The sequence below is a fragment of the Callithrix jacchus genome, chromosome 4 (assembly GCF_049354715.1).
Source record: "Callithrix jacchus isolate 240 chromosome 4, calJac240_pri, whole genome shotgun sequence".
NCBI classification, from domain to species: Eukaryota; Metazoa; Chordata; class Mammalia; order Primates; family Cebidae; genus Callithrix; species Callithrix jacchus.
In genome coordinates, this window is record NC_133505.1 from 52316395 (window position 1) to 52329068 (window position 12674).

Below are 12674 nucleotides of genomic sequence, written 5' to 3' on the forward strand. Positions count from 1 at the left end.
GTGTGCTGTTGTATGACTATTCAATTCTTAATCCATTCCACTGATTATCTTTGTGTTGTTCCTCAGTGAGGGCTATGACGGATAATGCTGCTGTAACATTCTTATCTTTCCTTGTGGCGGGCAAGTGTACACATTTCTACTAAACACCTGGGAGTGAAATTACTGTGTCATAGGGTAGACACTGCCAGTTTTCCAAAGTGGTTGTAGCAGCAGCGTACGACAATCCCAGCTTCTTCACGTGCTCACCAACACCACTGTCAAGTGGTTTCGCTTTAACATCCTGGTGGCCAAAATTGCCTTTCTAAACCATAGATCCTTTGATCCCTTTCCTGCTTCGAGCTTCCTAAAATTTCCCCAACATTTTATCAGAAAAACTTTTGAACATACAGAAAAGTTGAAATAATTGTACAGTGATCATCCACATCAGCACCAGTCATATGATATAATCACATCATCCACATCTTGTTATAATCACTTTCATGTGTCTATCCTTCCATCAACTACTTGTTTTCATTGTCAGTGCCTCTTTATGAAGGTAAAATTGACATAGCAGAACATATCCTCATTTTAGGCATACATTTCATGATTTAAGTAAATTTATACAGTTGTGCAGCCATCAGCACAATCTAGTTTTAGAACACTTCTGTTACCCTAAACACGCTCTCCTCATACCATTTGTAGACAGTCCCTACCACAGCTCCCAGTCTCAGGCAGCTACTAATCTATCTGCTTTTTTTCTGCGTAATTTTGCCTTTTCCAGAAAGTCTATATAAATAGAAGTATACAATGTATAGTCTTTTCTGTTTAGCTTCTTTCTTTAGAATGGCACTTTTGATATTCATCTACGTTGTAGCATGTATCGGAAGGTTATTTCTCTTTATTGATGGCTGGTATTCCAATGTATGGGTATCCAGTAGTTTGTTTATCCATTCTCCGGTTTGTTTTTGTTTTTGAGATGGTGTTTCACTCTTGTCGTCCAGGCTGGAGTGCAGTGGTGCAATCTCTGCTCACTGCAACCACCACCTCCTGGGTTCAAGTGATTCTCTTGCTTTAGCCTCCCGAGTAGCTGGGATTACAGATGTCTGCCACCACGCCTGGCTGATTTTTTTTCTTTTTTTGTATTTTTAGTAGAGACTAGGTTTCATCATGTTGGCCAGGTTGATCTTGAACTCCTGACCTCAGATGATCTGCCTGCCTCAGCCTCCCAAAATGCTGGGATTACAGGCATGAGCCACTGCACCCAGCCATGAGCCATTGCGCCTGGCCTCAATGGGGGTTTAATGTCAAGATCATAGTCTGGCATAGGAGAGGTTGCCCATTTATGAAGTGGTCTATTGTATGGGAAGAAGGAAGGAGAGAAGGAAAGAGACAGAGAGATGAAGACAGAGAGAGGTAGAGACAGAGAGGTAGAGAGGAAGAGAAAGAAAGAGGTAGAGGCAGAGATGAACTTGTTGCCTCCACATTCTCTGTCTATAAGTCAGCAATGGGCCTCCTTCCGTTTGGGAAACTTCTTGACTCTCAGGTGCTCATGGTACATCCACGAGTTAGATTTCTCCTGTGCTGACCATTCTCTGCTCTGGGTTTCTATCTGTTTCATGGGTGACTGTCTCATTAAATCCTATAATGTTCACAAAGAGCTTAGCATGATGTCTGAACATGGTTTAGGACTTGGGAACTGGTGGTCTTCAGTATTCATCTCCCCAGCAGCTTGCTGGGCTGTCAGAGGGCAAGAATTGTGGCTTCTGTGTCCCTTCACTGTGGCTCCAACTCCTGGGAAAACCCTAGGCACATGGGGAGTGGGCAGAGAGGATCATGGATGGGGTAGTGGGTTGGGGCCCTTATACAGTCAATGTCTCAGCACCCCAAACTCAGGCCCTCTGGTTAGGTCTCTATTAGGAAAATGGCCCTGGGCTGGGTCTGCGGGGAGGTGGGGGGAGTCACTAGACCTTGGTACCAAACCACAGCTAGGAACGCTAACATCACTAGCAAGTTCAGCATGGGCCTGGGAACCCCTGACAGCGAGGAGGCCTGAGAAGCAGCCGCACATTGCCCCCTCCCCACCTCCTTCTCAGCCTTATAATTCCCAAGATTCCTGGTGTTTCTCAAGACCCCATCTGCACGCTTCCAGGAATGCTGAGCATGGGGGTCTCCAGGCCCAAGCCGATAGCGCCCTCCTTCTTTTATTTCCCATGCTAAAATGACTTCCTCAGACCTGGCTGTCTTATTGGCTTCACTGTTCCTGCATGCTACGGTTGACAGTTTCTGTTCTTTAATGCAGTGGTTCTCAAACTTGAGTGATGTGTGCGCAAGTGCAGAAATCAGAGTTTTTGATCCAGCAGGTGTGGGGTGGGGCCTGAGAACCTGCATGTCTAACATGTTCCCAGGTGATGTTCACGCTGCTGTCTGGAGCCACCTTTCAGATCTAAAGCTTTGATCTCCCCTCCTGGGGCTCAGCCGGTGTTTTCTCTCTTATACTATGGGGAGCAGAGAGGACAAGGGGCAACTTCTTCCTTCCCTGCACAAGCCCTAAAAAAACACTTAGATCATAGTGACCTTGATGGTGACAATAGGAAGTCCATATTTGAGGTGCCTTTGGCCAAAGGGCACAGCAAGACTTACACAGGGAAGAGCAGATACAATGTTCTGTCTCCAGCACATCATAAAAATGAAAACAGATCAAAGCTGGAGAGGATGTCAGGGTACAATCATGCGTCACTTAACGACGGGACACATCCTGAGAAATGCATTAATTGTTGGGCAATTTCGTCATTCAAAACATCATAGAGCGCACTTACACAAACCTCGATGGTCTAGCCTGCTACACACCTAGGCTATATGGGATAGCCTATCGCTCCTAGGCTACGAACCTTTACAGCATGTTACTCTACTGCATACCAAAGGCACTCGTAACGCAGTGGTAAGTATTTGTTTGTCTGACATACAAAGCATATGTAAACATAGAAAAGGTACAGTAAAACTATGGTATAAATGATAAAAAAGGGTTTACCTATAAGGGCATTTACCATGAAGGGAGCTTGCAGGACCGGAAGTTGCTTTAGGTGAGTTAGTGAGTGAGTGTATAGGACTATAGACCCTGTAAACACTGTGGAGCTTAGGCTACTCTGCATTTATTTTTAAAATTTCTTTCTTTAGTAGTGAATTAACCATAGCTTCATGTAGCTTTTTTACTCTATCAATCTAAAAAATTTTGAAAACTTGGCCGGGCACAGTGGCTCAAGTCTGTAATCCCAGTACTTTGGGAGGCCAAGGCGGGTGGATCACGAGGTCAAGAGATCAAGACCATCCAGGTCAACATGGTGAAACCCCGTCTCTACTAAAAATATAAAAAATTAGCTGGGCATGGTGGCATGTGCCTGTAATCCCAGCTACTCGGGAGGCTGAGGCAGGAGAATTGCCTGAACCCAGGAGGCCGAGGTTGCGGTGAGCCGAGAATCGCGCCATTGCACTCCAGCCTGGGTAACAAGAGCGAAACTCTGTCTCAAAAAAAAAAAGAAAAAAATTTTTAAAAACTTTTTGACTCTTGTAAATGCAGCTTGAAACACAACACATTGTATAGCAGTATAAAAATATTTTCTTCTTTACATCCTTATTCTACAAGCTTTTTTTTTTCTGTTTTAAGTTTAAAATTTTTTGTGTGTGAAAAATGAAGACACGAACACAGACAGGAGCCCAGGCCTGTTTGGGGTCAGGATCATTAACATCCACTGTCTTCCACCTCCACATCTTCTCCACCGGAAGGTCTTCAGAGACAGTGACAGGCATGGAGCTGTCATCTCCTATGATGACGATGCCTTATTCTGGATACCTCCTGCAGGGCCCGCCTGAGGCTGTTTTACAGTTAACATAAAAAAGTATGAGGAGTATACTCTCAAATAAGAATAAAAAAGTATAGTAAATATATAAACCAATGTCATAGTGGTTTATGAGCATTATCACGTGTTGTGTACTGTACATCATTTTTTATGTGCCTGGCGATGCAGTGGCTTGTTTATACCAGCATCCCCACAAACATGTGAGTAATGCATGGCACTCCAGTGTCACTAGGCGGTAGGAATTTTTCAGCTGCATTATCATCTTACAGGACCACCGTTGCATGTGCAGTTCATTGCTGGCCGAAACATCGTTATGTGGTACATGACCGTATAAAACTAAATACGTGGTTTCATGAGAAATAATCAGAAGTCACTAGGCTGTTTTAACTGAGCATCAGTAATAATGTTCATTTTGATTTTGGAAGCGACCCATGTAAAAAGAACTCTGCAAATTACATAGGTCAGACAGGACAGTAAATGTAGGTTTTCTGGCAGTGTTCTAGAATGTTTATTCAGATTCGGCTCAATCTTGTGGTCAAGCTGGGTCTGACAAAAGGTCCTTAAGAGTTCTTTAACATGCTTTACCCTCAGACCAATCCTATGCGGTAGATGTTCTCATTCCCATTTTACAGATGAAGAAACAGGCTCAGCAGTTGTATGGTAGATCCTGGATTCCAACAATCTTTTCATTCCAACTCAGGCTTTGGAACCTGAAGTGAGGGCTTTCTTTCTTCTCTTTCCTTTCTTCTTTCTCATCACAGGTGAATGCTAATTAAGATTCTCCTGAACAATTTCTAGCCAAATCGCAGACACATCAGGCTAGACGAAAGCTAGGGCAGGCTCTTTTCTTGCTTGGGGTGTGAACTTCATTGACTTTAGCTGGCTCTGCAAGGAAAAGTCCAGCATATGTATCATCCAAATGACAGATTTGGAAACAGATTCCTATACAGACTTATCTGAGCTTAAGACAGGCAAGATTGATCAGGGTAGTGGATCTACTGTGATCACTTTTAATTGTTCTTCAGCACCTGGAAAAGTGTGTGTTTAAACAAGCTAGGTATGCTGCTTGCTCAGAGAGATTAGAGGGAGTGCTGCATCCAGCTGGACCACCCTCAGCCCACCCTGGGCCGGATGGGTATTAAGCAAGAGAAGCATCTGCATCACTTGAGTGTTTGCAGATGCCATATGAAGAGACCCCACTGGAAACCAACTAAGCCACAGACAGTGCATCATGGCCTCCTGGAACTGTCATTGGGTCCCAGATTTGTGGTCTGTGTATCATTCCAGCCAAAGTTTATTGCTCCGTAAAGAATGTAGGCAGGATGTGTGATAGATCGTGGATTAGATAGTGGCCTTTTGAATTGGCATGGGTGAGTGCTGCTCATGGTAGGGATGAGAATGAAGAAGGAGGAGGAAGGTGGGGGCTGATGGGGTTTTGATGACTAGAGGTGACAGAGGATGGTGGTACAGGAGATGGATGTTGTAGGAAGATGGTTATTGGGATGATGGGCTGAGTAGCTCAGGGAACCAGCTGGAAAGTCCAAAGCTAGGGTTGGGAATTTGATCATGATTGAGGGTGGCTAGGGAGGTGAGAATGTTGCTTGGTGGAGGCATTGCTTTCTGATCACCCGCTCCTGCTTCCCAAGGTGCCTTTTGAGGGTATTTACCAAACCTGCCCCAACAGCCCAGCTGGGAGGTCCTTCCTGGCTGAGATTTAGCAAACCTGTTTCCCTAGGAGCCTCTCTTCCCACAACAAACAGATGGGTGCTGATGTCAGCGGCAGTGCGAAGCTGTAAGTCAGCACAAATGGGGGTGGCACCTGAGGGCCGACGGGACTGAGAGAGCTCTGCCCAGCTTGGCCTCCTCTGAGACCCACCCCAATAGGAAGACAAGATAAGAAGCCCATCCTGGGTTTCCTGGCCAGGTTCCTTGTGCACGTGGTAGGTTCATGGTGGGTGACCTGGGCTCAAGTTTGGCATCTCTGGGACATAAGAATTGAAAGGGCTTGTCACAGACCATCTGGTTTAAGCCTACGCAGAGAAAAGAGAGGTACTAGGATTCCCATTACCTAGATGAGGAAGGTGAGGCCTTGTGGGGGGAGAGTTGTACCTAAGGTTACCTGGAGAGGCAGCAGCAGGACCAGGCTCAGAACTTCTGTACGAGCACCTTCATTAGTGCACAACGGTGGGAGTGTGGGGCAGTGAGCTCACAAGGACAGGAATCAGCAGACCCAGGCAGCCTGTTTCCTGTTCTACAGAATGGGAGTGCTAAAATTTGTACCTAGGGTGTGGGGAGGATTAGACAAGATGGGCATAAGTAAAGCACCCTATGAACATGAATTTTCTTTTCCCTACAGATCATTTGTTCAGGGTGGGAGTCTTCAGGGTACCTCAGTGTGTGTTTGTGTGTGCATGAGTATGCTGTGTGGGTGAAAGCGTGCACAAGCCCCTCTGTGTGTGTGTGTGTTAGTGTGTACCTGAGTGTGTGACTTGCAAATCCTGACCAGGAAGCCATTGTGAGGAGAAGCTGCAGTGTTTACTGATCTTGGGAGGTATTAGAGGTTGGATCCTCTAAGATTGGCCTGGTATGGGCTGAGGTGGCAGGACTGGAACTGGAGGCCCCCCAGGCTGCTGCAAACCCTGAAGGCTGCTGCTCTGGACACCAACAGGGCAGGCCAGAGTTAGGAAGCTCCTGTCAGGGGCTTAGGCAAAGTCATCAAGTGATGCAGGAGTAAGATTTTAGGAGATCCCCCTTGGCACTTGTTGGGCAGCCCAGCCAGGGGTGTCTGAGCAGGGGTGAGGTAATGGGCTGGAGGGCACAGGGGAGGGAGGCAAGGCAGGGCTCCCCTCTCTGCCTCTTCAGGGCAAAGAAATCTGCCTGCTTTGTAGTTGGAGGTGACCTTGCCTTCCTCCCCTCGCTCTGGGAAGAAGCCTGAATACAAGTCAACTCATTTGTGCTAATTGTTGACATTTTTGAGACAAGCCTTCCCTGGGAGTTTGGGGGCCTAGTATGCAAATCTATGCACATTATATGACATCAACAGAAAAATTGGAACCTCAGGGAATTGCTGGAGCAGAGAGGGTCTCCTTCAGAACCATTTCTAAGCTGCCTATAATTCCCCCCATTAAATTCACAGAGGCAAAATGTGTTGGACCCTGGAAGGCCAGATCACCATGACCTTTCAGTCCACTGTCTCGTTTTACAGTTGAGGAAAGTGAGGCCCAGAGGGGAGGCCTGACTTGCTTGAGAGTGTAGTCAGTGGCAATGCTAGGGTCAGACCTGGCCCAGCATTGTCCAGATTCATTCTTTGACTTAATATACTCACCTCCCCACCACACAGCGCCTGTCCTTTGCACACACAGTACCCGCAGCTTTTTTTTTTTTGCTTCACAGCAGTACCTGGCCTTGTATGTTTACATTTCCTTCTCCTTCTGCCTGACTAGAATGAAGTTCCACAGGGGTGAGAACTGTGCTTGTTTTTTCACATTGTGTTCACTGTCATATTGTTAGCATCTAAAACCCAGAATGGTGGGATTCATTCATTCATTTGCTGGTCACCTCTCTGATGTGCCCTCTCCATTCCAGACCCTGGTGATGCAGAAAGGTATCAGACATGGCCCCTGGCCCCTGGTCCCTGGCTCAGTTAGCTTCAGGCCCTTTCTTCTGAGCCCCAGCTGCCTGGGGGTGGGAGGATTGCCTCACCCAGGTCCCACTGGCCTGACTCTGGAAGCTCAACCCAGGGGAGGAGAAGCTAGGGATGAGAATCAAGAGTCCTCTCCAATGCACTCCCAGAGCAGAACCAGGGAAGCCCCCACAGCACTGAGGAGAACACAGTAGTTTGTGACTAGGGAGGTGGAGAGGGGGAGGAAGGTAGAAACTCATTTGGGAGGCAGGGTGTGGGGGCTTGGAAGGGAGTCCTGGGAGGAGAGGGCGAATGAGTACTGTAGAGGTTCTGGGCACTGGGAGCCTAGGGTAGGACATGCAGGTGGGGGTGAGAGAGAAAGAAAACTGGCATTTATTGACATCTGGGGTAGGCTGCAGAGTGGGGGCTGGTGTAGAGGGGCAGAAAGCCACACTTCAGTCCCTGCACTGCATATGAGCAGAGTGGGGTGACACTACAGAAACCCCATGAAGAGCTTTGGTCAGGGGCTTAATTTTCTCATCTGTAAATTGGGGATGATAACATGAACCTGGGCATGGGGTCCTGGTGTCGGGAGGGAGGGGAGTCTCATATGAAGTAATCTGAATGCCCTCAGCCCACTGCTGGACCCCCAAACACGAGCTGGCCTGTCCTCCCAGCCCTGTCTCCCTTTTCCCATGGTACCTTCTCTGGGAAGTGGGTCCCTGTGGCTGACGCTCTGTGGAGGTGCTGGTCTCCATCCTCTCTACTCCCCAACCCCTGCATGTTCATTTGCCCGAGAGGTCACCCAGTTTCCTCTGTCCTAGTTGACCAGAACCCTCTGGACTTTGTGGGTGCTACTGGTTTTCTGGCCAGGACCCAGGCCTTTGCCTCACTGGGGGCTGTGAGCAAGAGAGCAGCAGACCAGATTTTGCAAGCCTGAAATAGTTTATGGCCAGGCTGAGGCCGGGAGGAAGGAGGGCATGGCCCCAAGAATGCAGGAGGAATGCCTGGGAGGCCCGTTCCATCCCTCACCCTTCCTCAACTCCCCAGGGGGAAGGAGCACAGGCCTCGGGCCTACCGGGCTCTGGGCAGAGAAAGGGAAGTAGTCTGGGCCCTGAGCATTCCTGGGGCATGGGTGGTCACAGGGCCAGTGAACAGGTATGTATGTGGGCTTAGTCTTCCTCCAGACATGAGTATCATCTCCTCCAAGAAGACCACCTGGATTAGACCTCTCTGTCTACTCCATTCAGTCTTTCCTACTTACTTGCCATAGCACCAAGGACACATATCTTCATTGCTGTGTGCTTGAGAGCAGTGGGGGTTGTTTCTCGACTTGATGCAGGCCTCTCTGTCTCCACTGTCAAACTGGGAGCTCCCTGAGGTCAGGGTTCGTGTTTTCCTTTCAGATTGAGAATTCCTTAAGGATGAGGCTATGATTCTCCCATAGAATGAAGTCCACAAATGCTTCCCATGGCCAGAATGGAGTGGAACTGGAATGACAAGATGCAGTCTCTACCCACATTCCTTTAGACCCAAGATGGGATCTCCTTCAATCCTGGATGGAAAGTGGGATAACCTCTGGAGGGCCAGTTGAGTCTCTTGTGGACCAGACAGCGGCCTATGAACAGCCTTGGCCCTCCCATTCCCATCCATTCGAACTCCTGGGGCCCCTATATGGAGCCTGGAGGAAGCAAGACCCCAGTTACCCATCTGGACAGTCCACTTGGCCCAGCTGGTATCATACCTTGGGCTTGCCCCCTCTGTATGTGGCCTGGGGTTTATTCCAGGAAGGGGTGGACAGTAGGGAGTTGAGAGTGGAGAGGCCACAGCGCTTCAGGCTGTTAATGATACCTGCATATTCCTGGGCCCTATGGGCAGGCCATCACCTTCCCTTTCATGTTTGGCTGTGTCTCAGTGAGCCAGCAGGTGAGGTGGGGTCTAGGCGGGAGCCCCAGGGCAGGGGCAGCCAGGCGGGCACAGAAGGAGGCAGAGGATGGGTGCCTGGCTAAAGTCACAAGGTTCTAGCACCCCGGATTTGCATCAGTGCCCCAGCTCTGTGATGGAAGACACAAGCTGGCAAAACTCTGGCAACTCTGGCTGGTCACACCCTCTCCTTTTGTGGACATAGCTCTCTGGCCTCCATTGGCAGGACATCTATTTCTACTTCCCCACTCCTAGACCATCTCCTTTTGGGTCAGTCTGTGGTCAGGGTCATGGACAATCTGTGCAGGATTGGGCCAGTCTGTGGCTAGAATTAAGGGGCTGAGATCTGGGTTTAGGCTCAGGCTCTGACCAAGGTTATGTTTCAGCCTGTCTTCTGGGTTAGAGGGATTAGACTTTGATTAGGTACGACTAAGTGTCAGTCTGTACCCAGGACCAGGGTTAAGATTATACCCAGAAGTGAAGTAGGAGGTTAGTCTGTAACCCAGCTTAGGAACCAATCTATACCCAGGACCAGAAATATGGATCCCTAATCCAGGACTATACCTAGGATTAAGGATCAGTCTACACCTAGGTTTAAGGGCCAGTTTGTAGCCAGGATCAAGGATCAGACTATACCCAGAAATGGAGTAGTCTATACCCAGAGTTAGAGGCCAATGAACACTGAGGGGTAGGTGTGTGTTTTGCACTGAAACTCAACCTGTGACTAAGCCACAGAAGGGGCTCACCCTAGGCCAACTTGCCATAGCAGGCAGAGAATACAGTTTGCAGTTTGAAGGGGAAAGAGTTTGCTGATCCCCTGGCCACCCTACTCTAGGTGCTCACCTGCAGGAGTTACTTGGGGCAAAGTGGGGTACTTCATCACTCCCAGTCTTAGCTTCGGCTTGAGGAGTCACAATGAACAGCAACCTGAGCCCCATGGGGACAAAGCATGGTGCTCAGGCAAGGTCCAGTGAGTGGCTCAGAGGCAGCATTGCCCAATTCTATGGCCAGGAGGAATCCTGAGCAACTCCACCACAGATGGCGCTTCTGTTTACACGGCACCTCTCGAAACTCATTCACCAACAGCTCATTCTGCAAATATTTCCTGAATACTTGCCATGCTTTAGGCCAGAGGTTCTCAAAGTTGAGTGCACGGAAGAATCAACTGAGAAGCTTGTGAAAAAGGCTGACTCCTGGGCACCACTCTTGGGTATTCCAGAGCAGAAAGGTGATAGGGACTGCCCAGGAGTCTGAACTTTTAATAAAGTCCCCTGCTGATTCTGCTGTGCTAGTTTAAGGGCCATGCTCTTGGGACCTGTCCTCAAAAGGCCCATCAAGTTAAAAAAGGATTGCAGGAAACACTCATAATGCTGCCTGGTGAGTTCAGCCAGCCGGTGGGTGTGAAGGGCATCTTGAAGAGAGGGTATGTGTGGATGTTTTCAGAGAAGACCCAAGGAGACCTTGTGAGGAAGCAACAGAGAATTCATGCCTCATTTTTAAAGAAACTTTGCTTGTCTTCTTGCAAAAATGGCATGAAACCTACCTGGCTAGCCACCTCAAAGCCTTTTCACATGATTGGCAGGGTAGAATTCCAGCAAGCACACAAAAGATTAGCTCTGAGAGTAGAGGTATAAAGTAAAGCATAATTAATACATGAAATGGGGGAGGGCAAAGGTAAAGAATGCATCTAAAATGCTGTCTTCATATGGTGGTAAGGAAGAAACAATGCATGGCAGCCATTAATATTAATACCTCACCAATTCTCTATAAACAGTCATCCTGAAAACACAGCTCGAGCAGTACAGTCAGCTTTGTTTAAACCACAGCCTTGTGCTTTGTCCCACTCTCCCTGCATAGTTTCACCAGCTAAGAACTTTGTCTGCAGTTGGTATAGTGTAACAACTGGGCGTGTGTGTGTTTTCATTTCCTGGGTATTACCATATCGATTATGCTTTTGCAGACAGCACATTTCCCTCTCCTACCTGCTCCTTGGTTAAGAATCCTGGTGCTGAAGTATTCAGTCATCTTGAGGACCTCACTGAAGGCAGGGAGGTTGTAAAGGATGACTCTCCCCTCTGGGACTGACTGCCATATGTCATGCTTCGGGAAGGTTCCATAAATCTTTCTTTATTGAATGTTTCCATTCTTCTCTCTCAAAGTGAACAGATTTCTGGGCCTCCCTGCTCCCCATGGGTCAGGAGCTTCAGGAATTGTGCTGCTCAGAGGTGGAGACAGAACTGGACTATGTCCTAGGAGCTCCTGGAGGCCCCACTCTTTCTGGCTGGTCCTGAGATTCCAGATCCTCATGCACAGAGGGCCACCATTCGAAGCCTGAGCAGCTGTCTATGTCATCCTACCTTGCATGAGGTCTGATGACAGAGCCTGGGGAGCTATCCCCACTATAAACAGATCCTGGGTTTCTCCTGCTGACCTGGTGTCTTGTCCCTGTGTGCCCTGCAGCCAGCCAGCCCTCTGTCCCCAGAGCAGGGGTGCAGTGGAGAGGGGCCTGCCCAACTTCCTACAGATCTCACAGTTGCGCAAGGCTGCCTCATTCCAAACAAACTGCAAACCTACCGCTTCCCTGGCAATTGCAAACATTCTGGCCAGCAGGTGGCCAGGCTGTCACTGCTGGGACAGCCAGGGACCAGGTCCTAGAATAGGCCTGCCTGACCAGGAGGGAACCTAGACTCATGTCTGGGCCTGACAGGGGTGGAAAGAGCTCCAGGGAGAGAGTCAGGAATCCTGGGTTCTAGTTCTACTTCCCCTACCAACTCACTGTGGGACTTAGGACAGGTCCCTTCCCCTCTTGGTGCCTTAGTCACCTCAGCTGAGCCTGAAGAGTTTGGTTATGGTTGTCTAGGGTGCCTTCTATCTTGGTGTTCTTGTAGCCTGAGTTTCTGTCACCTGGAGGCCCTGGAGAGATTGTGCAGCCTTTCCCTAGCCTTGGGACAAGGTGCACGCCAACCCCTCTTTATTCATTATCAGCTCCAACTTCAGAGAGCAAACCATAGGCAAGAGAACAACTATGTTTGGTTAAACATGACTTCCAGTTGCTACTTCATTCATTCAATGAAAGCGAAGAATAAATTCAATTCATTCCTTTGTCTAACAAATCTTATGGGGCACCTACTGCAAGCCAGGCACTGTGCTAGGACTGGATTTGATGGTGAACCAGGAAAGTAGGGTCCTAGTCTTTAGTAGAGCTTGCAGATAGGCTTGGTCTCTTTTTGCTGGGGAGCTGGAATGCAGCTGGTCCATGGGTAGTATTGATAATAAGCCCAAGACCCAGTGGCACC